Consider the following 14,707-nt stretch of genomic DNA (forward strand, 5'->3'; position numbering starts at 1 on the left):
ACCAACAAAACAAACAAACAAAAAATACATATATCAATCACCTGGATCAGCTGTTGAGAAAGAAAACAGAGAAAACAAGCAAAAAAAAGACAGCACTATAATAAACAACATCATCACGATGATCTATGTGAATATAACAGTAAATACTAAGTATTGAATATTATTGTGCAGCACGTAAGATCGACAGCGCATGGTGTCCTTTGAGGTAAGAGCCAAAAAGAGATTAGCTTGTGTGTGTGAGCACCAGTGTTGGGCAAGTTACTTTGAAAAAGTAATTCAATTATAGTTACTAGTTACTTCTTCAAAAAAGTAACTGAGTTAGTAACTGAGTTACAATATTCTAAAAGTAATTAATTACTTGGAAAAGTAACTATTGCGTTACTTAAAAACAAAACAAAGAACGTTTAACCCCCTGGGGTCCAGGGTATAATTGGCCATTTTTTTTACTACTCTTGATTTTCCCTCCACATTTTACCTTTAAAAACTATTTACTTTGCCTTGTTTGGTATCATTCTTTTTAGCACAACCTCACGTGCCTGAATTTACAGTTATGTTCTCATTTTCTCATACTGTATAACCAGAATTGATCTAAAATCAGACAAAAACCATAAAATCAGAGTAGAAAAAGTTCTATTTTTACTGTAACAAACATAAACATGTTTAATGAATCATATTTCATAACTTCAAATGCAAATATTAATTGTCAATTTTAAAATCCTATGCACAAGTTTTGCAAACAACCATTTATTTGCATCCATTTACCTTGATTTTTAAAATAAACATTTCAAACTATTTACAGAACAATCAGCTGTTCTTCAATGAGATGCCACACAAATTATTTGTGCCACTCCAAAAAATATTTTGTGTCCACTATAAAGGAGAACATCACAGCCTGATACCTGCAGGTCTGACAGCAGCAGGTGTATCACTCCTGTTTCTACCTGGAGACAGCAGTCGCCTCATTGTTCTGACACACAACACAAAACTATACACAACACTACACACTAACTACACAAGACAACACATTAACTACACACTCCAAACATGCTAAACGTCACAAATCTCACATCTCAAAACTCGCTCTCTCTCTTTTTCTGCTGTCTCTCTCTTTCTCTTTCTCTCGTCGTCACTCCTAAAACTTCCCCTGTTTTGTATTGTTTTTTTGCTCATAAGCAGAGAGTGCTTGCTAGCGCTAACGTGGCAAAACTATTGAGGAAAAAACGCCGCGTATATATTGTTTATCACGACTCTGGTTTTACGTGGCCTATCGACACAATTTATAAACTGGTATATGTCACCTTGTTGCTCTGTCTTTAAGTGGTCATGTGATTGTCTTACCACGACTACTTTATTCTTCCTTAGTCAAACAGCAGCACTCATGCGATTGTTTTGCCCCCTGAGCTCCAGGTGTTGTGCTAGACAGTGATCGTGATTACCGTCCGCGGGAGCGCGCAGCTGCTTAAAGCTGTAGCGTCCAGATTACTTACAGCTAGTTCCGTGCAACTGATATAAGATGCGGTATAAGATGCTGATATAAGATGCTGATATAAAATGCGGTTTCGACCAAGATGGCGGCGCGTGAACAACGCGAGGCTCAGTGTCTCTCCAGAATCTGCTATTTAGCGGTTTTTTAACTACTTTTAACCGGATTATTCATCCAGAATTGCTGTGCGCTGCTGACCTACAGCAGACAAGAGATTCTGGACATCTGGACTCATAACTCCAACAGTTTTATCGCCGATCTCTGACTCATCCCAGAGATCTCCAGAACACCGGAGGCTGCCCACTCTCCCCGGCTGGGCGGAAGTGCACGCAGACGGCGCCGAGAATGTAAACAAAGGCGAGGTAGGCGCGGAGGCTACGGGCTAAGCTAAAGCTAACACCACACCGGCTGCCTTTACCCAGTATTTTCCTCGCCAATGTCCGTTCTCTGGCAAACAAAATGGATGAGATACGGCTCTCCATCACTAACAACAGACGGATTATGGACTCAAATGTCATGTTTTTCACCGAAACATGGTTGAACAACAGCTGCCCGGACAATGCTATCGAGTTAGCAGGACGCCACACACACCGAGCCGACAGGCTAGCAGATGACTCCGGCAAGACCAGAGGTGGAGGTTTGTGCATTTATATTAACAATGCTTGGTGCATGAACTCCACTACTACTGACAGTCACTGCTCACCTAATGCAGAGTTTTTAATGGTCAAATGCAGACCTTATTATCTCCCCAGAGAACTCACTTCGATCATACTCACTGCAGTGTATATCCCCCCCACGCTAATGCTAGGTTGGCCATGAAAGAACTTTCTGCAGCCATTAACAAACACCAGAATAAACACCCCAAGGCTGCTTTTATTGTTGCTGGCGACTTCAACCACACCAACTTAAAGACAGTCCTCCCCAGATTCCACCAACATGTCTCCTGCCACACCAGAGGAGACAAGACTTTAGACCATGTGTATTCCAACCTGGCTGGAGCCTACAAAGCAACACCCCTCCCCCACATTGGACAATCGGACCATCTCTCCCTGTTCCTCACACCTAGGTATTCACCACTCATCCAACGTGTGAAACCTGCTGTGAGGACAATTAAAGTGTGGCCAGAGGGGACAGACGCAGTGCTCCAGGACAGATTTAAAAACACAGATTGGAATATGTTCACCCACACAGACCTGGACCAGTACGCCTCATCTGTACTGGATTACATCTCCGAAACCACAGACAGTGTCACCACCCAGAAACGGATCACCATGTACCCCAACCAGAAGCCTTGGATGAACCGGGATGTTCGTCTCCTCCTGAAGGCCCGCAACACTGCCTTTAGGTCAGGAGATGCACACGCCTACAGTACAGCCAGGGCTAATCTAAAGAAGGGCATCAAAAAAGCCAAACACCATTACAAAAAGAAGGTAGAAGAACACTTCTCCAACTCCAATCCCCGACGCATGTGGCAAGGACTCCAGACCATTACAGACTACAGGACCACCAAACCCTCCCCCGCATCCTCTGATGTCTCCTTCCTCAACGAGCTCAACAACTTTTATGCTCGTTTTGAGCGAGGGAACCCCACAACCACAACCAAAACAGACACGACGCCAGACCACCAACCTCTGACTCTCTCCCCCACCGATGTAGGAGTGGTGCTGAGCAGGATCAATGTCCACAAGGCTGCAGGTCCTGATGGCATTCCCGGGCGTGTTCTCAGAGCGTGTTCTGGGGAGCTTGCAGGAGTCCTGACAGACATATTCAACCTGTCCTTGGCCCACGCTGTGGTACCGGCCTGCTTCAAATCCACCTCCATCGTCCCGATACCCAAAAACTCCAACCCATCTAGCCTCAATGACTACCGCCCAGTAGCACTCACCCCCATCATCACTAAGTGCTTAGAGCAGCTGGTCCTAGCACACTTCAAATCCTGTCTCCCCCCCCACCCTGGACCCCCACCAATTCGCATACCGCCAGAACAGGAGCACAGAGGATGCAGTCTCCATCGCACTGCACTCTGTCCTCTCACACCTGGACAACAACAACACCTACATCAGAATGCTGTTTATAGACTTCAGTTCAGCGTTCAATACAATCCACCCCTCACAACTCATCAGGAAACTGACAGACCTGGGCATCAGTTCCCTCATCTGCAAATGGTTACTGGACTTCCTGACCAACCGCCCCCAACATGTCCGGCTGGATAACCACTGCTCATCTACAATCACAATGAACACCGGTGTACCACAAGGCTGTGTGATGAGCCCTTTCCTCTACTCCCTCTTCACCCATGACTGCAGACCTGCTGATGGTTCCAACACCATCACTAAGTTTGCAGATGACACCACGGTAATTGGCCTCATCAGTGACAACGATGAGGCCGCCTACAGGGAGGAGGTGGATCGTCTGGCTGAGTGGTGCAACAGAAACAACCTGCTGCTTAACACTGAGAAGACCAAGGAGCTCATCGTGGACTACAGGAGGAATGCTGACCCACATCCACCCATCTACATTAAAGGGACGGCTGTGGAGCGTGTGAGCAGCTTCAAGTTCCTGGGTGTCCACATCTCCGAGGATCTCATCTGGACGACCAACTGCTCCAAGCTGGTCAAGAAGGCTCACCAGCGCCTCTTCTTCTTGAGGACTCTGAGGAAGAACCACCTGTCCTCAGACATCCTGGTAAACTTCTACCGCTGCACCATCGAGAGCATCCTGACCAACTGTATAACAGTCTGGTACGGGAACTGCTCTGCCTCGGACCGGAAGGCGTTGCAGAGGGTCGTGAAAACTGCCCAGCGCATCGCCGGAGCACCACTTCCTGCCATAAAGGACATCTACAGGAAGCGGTGTCTGAAAAGGGCTGGGAAAGTCATCAAAGACCCCAGTCACCCATCACATAGACTCTTCACCCTCCTGCCCTCTGGGACTCGCTACAGGAGCCTCCGGACTAAGACCACCAAGTACCGGAACAGCTTCTTTCCTACAGCTGTCAGACTCCTGAACTCTGCCTCCTGACATCTGACCCACGTTAAACTCATGGACTCAACATACACAAACCCACAACGGACAACTGTACCCTCAAACACCCAATAATAACATGGACTGAACCACCACTCACAACCACTAGCACTTTATATAGCCTCTGTAGAAATTATCCACATACCTCACTTATCTTAACTGCACTACTGTATAGTTCTGTGTAAATAATCATTCTGTACATACAATAATTTTTAATCCTACAACTGTTTATAACTTGCATAGTTCACATTTCTGTATAGCTGTATATCTCATATTTCTGTATAGTTTTTTTTTATTTCATATTTATATCCTGTTCATAGCCTGTACATAGCTTGTACTCACTACAGCCTGTACATACTTATAGTTATAGAATATTCATAACATACTTCATACCGTGTACATTATAACATACCATAATAGACCCATTTCTGTAATATACTTACATATCTATATTATTGCTAATATATATTGTAATATATCTATATCACGGCTAAAGCACTTCTGGATGGATGCAAACTGCATTTCGTTGCCCTGTACCTGTGCATGTGCAATGACAATAAAGTTGAATTCTATTCTATTCTATTCTAACCTGAACACAGCTTCAACCGTCTGTTTGTTGAAAAATAGTAACGGACCGCGTTTCCTTGTTAGTAACTGTAACGGCGTTGTAACGATAGGAATAGTAATTAGTTAGATTACTCGTTACTGAAAAAAGTAATGCCGTTAGTAACGCTGTTACTTCTAACGCCGTTATTCCTATCACTGGTGAGCAGAGGTGGGTACTCCGTTACATTTACTTGAGTAAGTTTTTGAAAAAAATGTACTTTTTAAGTACCTTTTTTGCACGATACTTTTTACTTTTACTTGAGTACATTTATGAAGAAGAAACGGTACTTTTACTCCGCTACATTTGCAAAATTCGACTCGTTACTTTTTTAAAAAAATAGTTTAACACATTAGATAACATGCCGTCAGTGGAGTTTCCGGTAACTTTTTTACCAATGAGACGTGGCCATACAGTCACATGACCAGTTTGAAACCGTGGCGGGCAGAGCGGCCCAAGCATTTCAAAGTAGCGACACACGGAAAGAAGAAATATGATGGCAGAGTCTACGCTAGAGCTGAAGAGGATGAACACCTTTGGCCTCACATACAAAGAATGTTTCGCTTAAAAGCAGCACAAAAGAACAGCTATGTCTGCAGTGTCAGTGTCTTCAATGAGAGCCAAAACAAACCAACTTTTCAGTGTGAAACAACTCAACTCGTGTGACCTGAGGAAACGGTAAGTTTTCTCTAAATATCTTTTTAGCTGTGGTTAGCTGGATGTCGGTCTTATGTTACAGCAGTTGTGTAGAGCTCGAGCTGCGAGTCATATTTCCGGCGCTACGTTGTAGTGAGATAAGTTTGTGGGTATTTTGTGCAGCTTCAGCTGTCTTTTTAACTGCTCGCTGGTTAGCTAGCGTGAGCTATAAGCTAACAGCTAGCCTGGTTAATAACGCTGGAGTTCAACGCACATGCAAACAGCTCGTCTCTACTGCTTTAACTGTTAAAACAGAAGGCAATACTGCGGCTGACAGGGTTTATTATGTGAAACAGCAGCTTGTTTAGTTTAAACAGTCTGCATTAAGCTGGGCAAACACTGTGCGATTTTTTTCAGTCGCGTTATTCCGCTCCTGCTCAAACTTTACAATTACATCGCAGGGGTTAGAAGTTCATAGGTCACGATGCAGGGTCTCACACTATACGGCCTGATGCTCTGATGCGACCTGAGTGCTCAAACTGTGCGTCCATAACATGAAGCTTAACATACAAAATCTGTCCCTCGCTCTCCCTCTCTGTCTTTCACTCACACAGACACACACACCATCAACTTTGCTAAATTACTAATGAAAAACATTGACCAGACAGCTTTGATTGAGCAGCAATGTCCATCCAACTCTTCATGGTTGTTGTAGTCGTGATAATTTTGTGAGGCCACATTGAAAAGCCTCAGATACGGAAGCGTAGAGCTGCCACCCAGGCAAAAGAAAAATAGAGCTATGTCACGTTATAACATGAAAGGTTTATTGTTCTAACAATATACTTTTAATGTTTGTACAATATAATATCACGTTATTACAATATACATAATTATCACGTTCGTACAATGTAAATATTATATTGTTCAAACGTGAAAGGTATATTGTTAGAACAATAAACTTTTTACGTTATAACGTGATAAACCTCTATTTTTCATTTGCCTGGGTGGCAGCTCTATGCTTACGTACTTGGATGAGCTTGCTTCTTCCTACAAGTTGTGCCTCCATCTCTTGTGTCCAGATCACACGCTGCACTGCCGTGCTGCTCCACCTTTTCTCTTTCATTTCTGTGTTTGTGCTGCGCAGTGTGAGAGGCGACAGGATTTCAAACTGGTTTGATTATCATGCGACCATACGATTGATGATTGGGAGCTGGTCGTGAGGTGTTAACTGCTTTTCGTTACCCCATGTATACTACACGATGCACACACGATTAAGGCAAAACACGACCGATCCCCAAAACTGTTGCGCGATTGAGAAATTGTCTCAAAATGGGCCAAAAATCGCACAGTGTATGGGCAGCTTTTGGAGGCTAGCTCCAAACAAACATCTGCAGCTTGGCAGTGTATACAGCACTATAATGACCAGACCGAATTCTTTTGAAAACCTTACATCTTTCAACAGGTCTCCACTTCATCAGACATCACCTAGACACAGAGCTGGATGAGACCAGCACAAACAGCAGCCTAACCGACGAAGATGATGGATCCATGGGGTCAGGAAAGCCAGAAGCAGAGGAACTGGAGAGGTACCTTTCATGTCCATTCACTGGAGGTGTGGATCTATTGCATGGCTTTCCTCAGATCAAGAAGCTGTCGATCAAAGTCAATACAGCTCTTCCTGCATCTGCAGCCTGTGAGAGACTTTTTAGTCATGCAGGACTCCTGTTCACTGCCAAACGGTCACAGCTTCACAGCAAGAACCTTGAGAGCAAACTGCTGTCTGATTTGATGTTACAATTAAAAATGTTTGTGTTTTTATCTGAAGAGTTTATAAATATCTGGTTTCCACTGTATATTTGATGAATGTCAGCACAAAGAGGGAGAGAGAGGAACAAGAGCAGGTGAGACACACATGTTAGTCAAATGGTTGTTTACCAAAAGTATCACCGTATCATAGGTACTCATGTATCTCGTACCTAGTGTTTCTTTTTAGGTTTGTTATTTTTCAAATTCTATATTTATTAAGTTATGCAGGCTTGTTTGCACAACAAGGCTAAATAATTATATAAACTTTTCTGAATCTAAATAATGGACTTTGGTAGAATTAAAAAATAAGTGTAGTGCAGGTCTATGATGGTTTTTAGTGCTACTATCATCTAGTTCTGGTTCTAGTTCTGTCTTGGTTAAATCCTAAGTAGTCCTGATTTTGAACTGTTGTAGTCCTGTTTTAATTCCAGATCAGTTCTGGGTCTGGTTGAATTGGGGTTTAGTCCCTGTGTCTTGATACAGCCCCGACTTTGTTCTGCCTTGCTGCTTAATTTAAAAACTAGTTTAAGGTGTCCTGCATATGTGATATATATTTTTCCCTATATGAAGTCATTCTTTTTTGAACAAAACTGAAAACAGAGGCAATTAATCTTTCAGCTGAAGCTGAACCACCATTTCACTGAAGAAACAATTTATGGTAAAGTGAGCCATACACATACGAACATCCACATAGTGGAAATTTGTATTTGTCTTTTATAATTAGTTTTACTCTGATTTCAGTGTTTATTTGTGAGTGTAGTTTTTACATTTTTACATATTACATTGTGTTAATCCACTGTCTATACCTCAGGGTATTTTAGTATACAGAATAAGTTTTGTTAGAATGTCTATTCTTATGGAATTTTAGCACAGATGTGTTTTTTTTGTTTGTTTGTTTTTTTTATTCCTGCTGTCCGCCTTGGGAATAAACTTTTCCTGATTATACCCGTTGCATCTCTTTGTCATTTGTTTCTGATTTACTTAATCCCTCCTTGTATTTAAAAGAACCACCCCTAGTATGACATTCTGGCGCATCAGCTGCAGTCTGTTATGTTGAAGTTGCCTCGTTCTAATGTTTTCTCTGAGGCTGCTGTAAATGCGAATATATTTACTGTGGGTTTTGCTTGAAAAAGCTTTACGTTGTGAAAAACTGAAATCTTGAAATTAGAATTGTTGTGCCTTATTTTGTGGATCTTTTTACATATATTCCTTTTGAAAATACTAAAATTTGTATATTTATTTATTTTTGATTGTCTGATAGCATTTATTTATAAAATCGGACATTTCAAACAGTTACTCGCTAGATACTCTTACTTGAGTAGCCTTTTCACCAAGTACTTTTTTACTCTTACTCGAGTAACTTTTTTGACAACTACTTTTTTACTTTTACTTGAGTAATAATATTTTAAAGTAATGATACTCTTACTTGAGTACAATTTTTTGGATACTCGACCCACCTCTGCTGGTGAGCACCCGTGTGTACACCTGTGTACACCTGTGAGCATGAGCGCGCTCGTATTTAAAAGGTTCCTTCATGTAATGACCTGCTAGAGGGTGTAGGGGACCATCGCCCCGTCCTCCAGGGCATGAAGCAGGTATGGAGATCAATGCTCCAGACATCCAGAGGCCCCCAGAACACAAGAGACCGAGGAAGACCAACGGAGGGGCAACCGTGCCACTATCCCGGAAAGAGCTGAGGAGAGTCCCAGATGAGGGGTCACTCAGCAGCTGCGGAGCAGAAGCCAAGGGGGGTTGTAGTGACGTGCCTGTGAGCTCCGCCGGCAGCCAGCTGTGCCAGAGTGACCGAGCTCCAGGGCGAGGGCACCCCACCCCCGAAGTGGCCCGAGCGAGCTCCAGGCTGCAGGCTCCAGGCCCCAACAAGCCGCCACCAGGAGTAAGCCAGTGCATACCTGGATGCCCATCCCCGGACACAAAGAACCACCAATGAACTGATGTCTGAGGGCGTCTGTCACTGGCAGGGGAAGTGGTGGGGGGAGATAGGCCTCCCTCCATGGTATGGGGGCCTATCTGAAGCAGACCTGGCCAGGCTGGCTGTGGCTACAATGTAGCTTGCCATCACCAGTGTGTGAATGTGTGTGTGAATGGGTGGATGACTGGTTGTGTAAAGTGCTTTGGGGTCCTTAGGGACTAGTAAAACACTATACAAATTTAAGCCATTTACCATTTACCATATGCAATTACTCAACACTCACCCAACGTGGAGACAGACATAAATAGACACTGTACACACAATCACACTCCCCAAGCGTACTCCAAACCACAGATCTGGGTATCTTTGCCCCTGGAGGGGGAAACTGCACCCAGACCCAGGTAGTGTTACCCTTTTATCCTGGGGCGGAGAGAAGCAGAGTTGTTGGTGTATGTTGGGCTGTGAGCTGAAAAGCTACAGCCGGCTGTATGTGTACAGCAACTGTGTGTGAAAAGTGTCAATAAAGAGATGTTTCCATGAAAGGATGTTCATGCAAACATCGTCAGGTCTGCCGTGATATGTTTACAATGGGACTTCTGCTCCTTAACCTCTGCACACAGCGTCTGCAGATCGGGGCTATACAAAGTCACTTTCATCTTTACGCAGGACTGTAAGCTGTCGTCTGTGAGGCGGGAGTGTTTGTTTGTAACATAGTTCACGGTGGAGAACAGCTGCTGACATAATGTGGATCCGAAGATCCATAAGTGGCCTACCTGGGGTTGAAAGTCTCGATAAATGCATGGCGTTTCACCGGATACACTGGCTTCCGCGAGTGTGACTTTTTTTTTGAGCGATGAAAAATAATGAAATGTAATTTTATTTTTATATTTCAATATCACAATAATCTTCCAATTTAGAACTACAAGTTAAAAAAAACTAACATATATAAAATATACTTCAGCTAAATACTTCTAATTTATTTTCCCAAACCACGCGGAGCCGCAGTATAAGGACCAAAGAGCCACATGCAGGTTGCCGACCCCTGCACTGGCGGCACCCTGCGCTAGGGCACACCAAAACACACCAAACACAACAGCGAAGGTGGGACCAAACTATGACCCCCCACCCCCACCAGGTGATGCAGCTGATCAAAGGAGCCCAAAGCAGTGAAAACCACATGGGCTATATTCTTTTCTGTAGTGACATTATCTAAGCTGCCCAACAAACACACTAAAGGGGAAGTTGTAATGTTACATTTCAGACACTTTGATAAGTCTTCACATATCTCGCGCCAAAACTTCTGAACTGGTGGACAGAACCAAAGAGCGTGGATATAATTGTCAGGTGTATTAGTTTGGCAGTGTGAGCAGTTGTTGGTAGACGTAAAGCCCATCTTGAACATCCGATGACCTGTATAGTGCACTCTATGTAGCATTTTGTATTGAATTAATTGAAGGCTGGGATTGCTAATTAAATGAAAGGTTTTTAAGCAAATCTGAGACCAGAAGTTTTGGTCTAAGTTGACTGATAAATCCGCTTCCCATTTTGCAATAGGAAATGATATTGAGTCATCTGTTTTAGAAAGCATTCTGTGTATTTTGGATAGTTATTTCGGGGCTTTAAGAGTAAGAAATTGAACCACATTTGATGTTGTTTGTAGTTTAACTTGACCCGGTTTAAATTTCTTTTTTACTATGGATTTAATTTGTTGATATTCTAAAAATCTTTTCTTGTTCATCCCATATTGTGTAACTAGTCTGTCAAATGAAATAAATTCTGTTCCTTCTAATATATGTTCTAAATATTTGATTCCTTTACCACTCCAATCTGGAAAGTTTATCACATTATTGTTTTGTAATATGTCAGGGTTGTTCCAGATAGGTGTACGTTTACATGGGATTAATGAAGACCCCATTGATTTTAGAAACTCCCACCATGCTGTCAGAGAAGAGCTAATGTTGATGCTTTTGAAGCATTCATGTCGCTGGATGTTTGAGCTGATAAATGGTAGATCTGAAATCTCTAAATTATTGCAAAGTGCTTGTTCTACATCTAGCCAAGGTTCATCTAAGAGGGTATGTTTTAGCCATCCTGAGATAAACTGAAGCCTGTTGGCTAAGAAGTAGTGCTGAAAGTTAGGTAGTGCTAATCCTCCTTTATCCTTGGTCTTCTTCTTGGTCTTTTTAGGCTCATACCTGGGGGTATATCTTTCCAAAGGAAATTGGACATACATGAATCTAGAGATCTGAAACAATCTTGTGCTGGTTTAGTTGGGATCATTGAGAATAAATAATTTATTTTTGGTAAGACCATCATTTTTATAGCAGCAACCCTTCCCATGAGTGATATGGGTAGATATTTCTATCTAGCCACATCACCTTCTACTTTCTTTAAAAGTGGAATATGGTTTAATTTTTTTAGATCTGCAAGCTTAGGAGAAACATTAATACCTAAATATTTTATATTTCCCGATTGCAGTGGTGTAGAAGAAGAATTATGGAAGGAACAATTAATCGGAGACAGAAGCTGGAGGATGTTTGGTTATTTGTTTTGATACAAGCTGTTGGGGAATTGTATAATATTTTTGACCAGTTAACAAAAGAGGTTCTAAAACCAAATTTGTGTAAAGTTGCAAATAGACATTTTCAGTTAACTCTGTCAAATGCTTTTTCTGCATCTAGAGAAAATATTATAGTTTCGATGTTTTTACTGCATGAGTAGTCTATCAAATTAAGTAATCTACATGTATTTGTTGATGAGTGCCTACCTTTTATGAAACCAATTTGGTCAGTATGAATTAAGAGGGGGGTCATTTTCTCTAATCTCTTTGAGAGAACATGAGAGAACTTCTCTTAAAGGGAACATGTTCTGCCTGGTGGCGTAGGGTCCTAATTACTCCAAGTTAGTGTTCCAGAGGGTGATGGGAGTCAAAGAGGAGGTAAACTTCAATGTTGAGGTTGCCATTCTCTTCAATGTGCACAGTGCAGTCAAGCAGTTGTCCTTTGTGTCTTCCCTGGTGAACTTGATGTTTTTCTCAAGTTCAAGTTTTATCAAGTTTTAATGTGCGTAGTGCGCAGGATTCCACTTCTTGTGTTTTGATTTTGACCCAGGTGTCGTCTACATATCTGTAGCAGTGGCTGGGTTTCTCCCTTTAAAATAGCCAAGAGCCTTTCTTTCCACTTCCTCCATGTAAAGGTTGGCTACAATAGGTGACGAGGTCGAGTGAGAGAGTACAGGATATAATTGGATTGAAAATGGAGACTGAAATCATGGAGGTTTAGGAATGTCCACCACATCACAACAAAAAAAAAAAGAGAGAGAGAGAGAGAGAAAATAAATACATGAACTAACAATTACATGAATGAATAGAAAACACACATACACAAATTGTTACATGTGAAATTATTTTTCAAAAGAATCAGAAGTGAGACAGTTTGAATCCACAGCTCAGTGCAAAGATGCATGAATTAAACCTGATTATAAAAATACATATGCAATGAAGTACATGCTTACACTTAGGAATGTGAATACAGAAATAAATTGGTATTTCTGGCCAGAGAGAGAAGCAGGTCGTTTAGTTTTGTCACTTTTAGGTGCAAAGCAGACCTGGATCAATTTTCCACATGCAGCAGTCGGAAGAAAGTTATAGGTTAACATCACTGGAAACGTTCAGGCCAAGTTTCTGGTTGAATTGTTTACAGCGCCATGTGTCCCTGAACCTCACAAGTGAGCTCTCACTCCTGGCTGAAGACAAGGAACATGGCAGTTAAAGAGAGACAGTGGAGAATGCAGGATAAAGTGCGTGGGAAGAAAAAGAATGGTTTCTCAGACTCGGCCTCAGTGAGTGTGTTGGCACATATGACAAAATAAGCAGCTTCTCTCATTCCTTTTCAAGGAGGACAGTGGTAACAACAGCAGGCTACAGACAATTTTAAGTTTTAGATTTTAAATAGGCTGTATACATTTCAGTGGGAGCAACAGGACGGTCAAATGTCGCTGATTTTACTACAGAGCAGGACGGATTGTAGGGTAGCAAACATCGTCGGAAAACCCGTTTCCAACACTGCAGGTTACCTGGTGTAATGTTTTTCAGCTAAAAGGAAACATGGTCTGACTCCTACCTAACTATATAAAGAGTAACTGAAGGTTAAATGCAGCTAACATGTCCTGTTTTAAGCCAGACACTCCACCTCTGCTCCGCTGCGTCTCAGCCACCATCGCTCTGGCACAAAGGGCACCAGAATTGAATTAAAGCTCTGATTCTGCACTTCAACCACATCCTGATTGTTTTACTTTGTACAGAGACACAGCTACAACAAAGCTCATTGTCCAAATACTTATGGGACAAACACTTATGGTATATTACACAACATAGTATGTGAACATGTACTGAAGCTCCCCTTCCTGCAACCCTAAGTTGGACATGTGGTTATGAAGATAGATGGGCGGTAAAATAAAAACGATTATGGATGACTGTTGCCGCCTGTAAATCAAAGTCTGCCTGAGGTGGGATTTCAGAAGCAGAAACCATGAGGGAGCACAGTACCACTCCCAGAAGGGTGAGATGTGAAGCCATGAATGCTGATGAGTGAAATGATGGAGGAGAACACAGATGAAGATCTGGAAGCTGCTGCCTCTTTATATAGTAGACACTGAAATGACCTTTTGCCTCCCTGCCAGCACGGACACCCACACTAAAAACTCACTTACACAAACCCTCGGCTCTGGGATGGAATCAAAAACATGTCAGTTCTGGTCAACAAATGGACGGTTTTGCAACCACAAAGTTTAATCCTACAAGGGCAGAATTATGTTCACTGTGTGAGAGGTGAACGTCAGACAGTTAGCAATAGAAACATTCAAAGAAACAACTTAAATAACACAAACTTAGCAGTTGGGATGTAGATCAGACGATATCAGCAACGTGATGATCAAATTTAGTTTAAAAAACACAAGAAAAAACAGGCTTTTTGCTCCAAAAGGACAAACAAAGCAGGGCCAGATTAACCTGTCGGCACCTGCTGGCGTGCAGAGTAACATGTAACAAAAACACACACGACACACGTGGCAACCTCAACTTGTTTCACTGGAAACTGGAGTTTCTCTTTTATAGGTTTAAAGTCTGTACGAACTTTAGTTTCCAAGCAAATGAAGAAACTAATGGAAATCCTAACTTAAAGCCAAGAAGCTTACTATCTGTGCAGGCTTTAGTGCCCTCAGAATA

At 42.3% G+C, this 14,707-nt stretch overlaps 1 long non-coding RNA gene across 1 annotated transcript; it reads left to right on the forward strand.

Annotated features, from left to right (window-relative positions):
• Positions 1-5,278: 5,278 nt before the first annotated feature.
• On the forward strand, positions 5,279-7,541 carry LOC112846400 (uncharacterized). Its single transcript, XR_003219329.1, has 2 exons — positions 5,279-5,789; positions 7,210-7,541. It is a non-coding gene; the product is annotated as an uncharacterized LOC112846400 (long non-coding RNA).
• The last annotated feature ends 7,166 nt before the right edge of the window (positions 7,542-14,707 follow it).

The sequence above is a fragment of the Oreochromis niloticus genome, linkage group LG3 (assembly GCF_001858045.2).
Source record: "Oreochromis niloticus isolate F11D_XX linkage group LG3, O_niloticus_UMD_NMBU, whole genome shotgun sequence".
NCBI lineage: Eukaryota > Metazoa > Chordata > Actinopteri > Cichliformes > Cichlidae > Oreochromis > Oreochromis niloticus.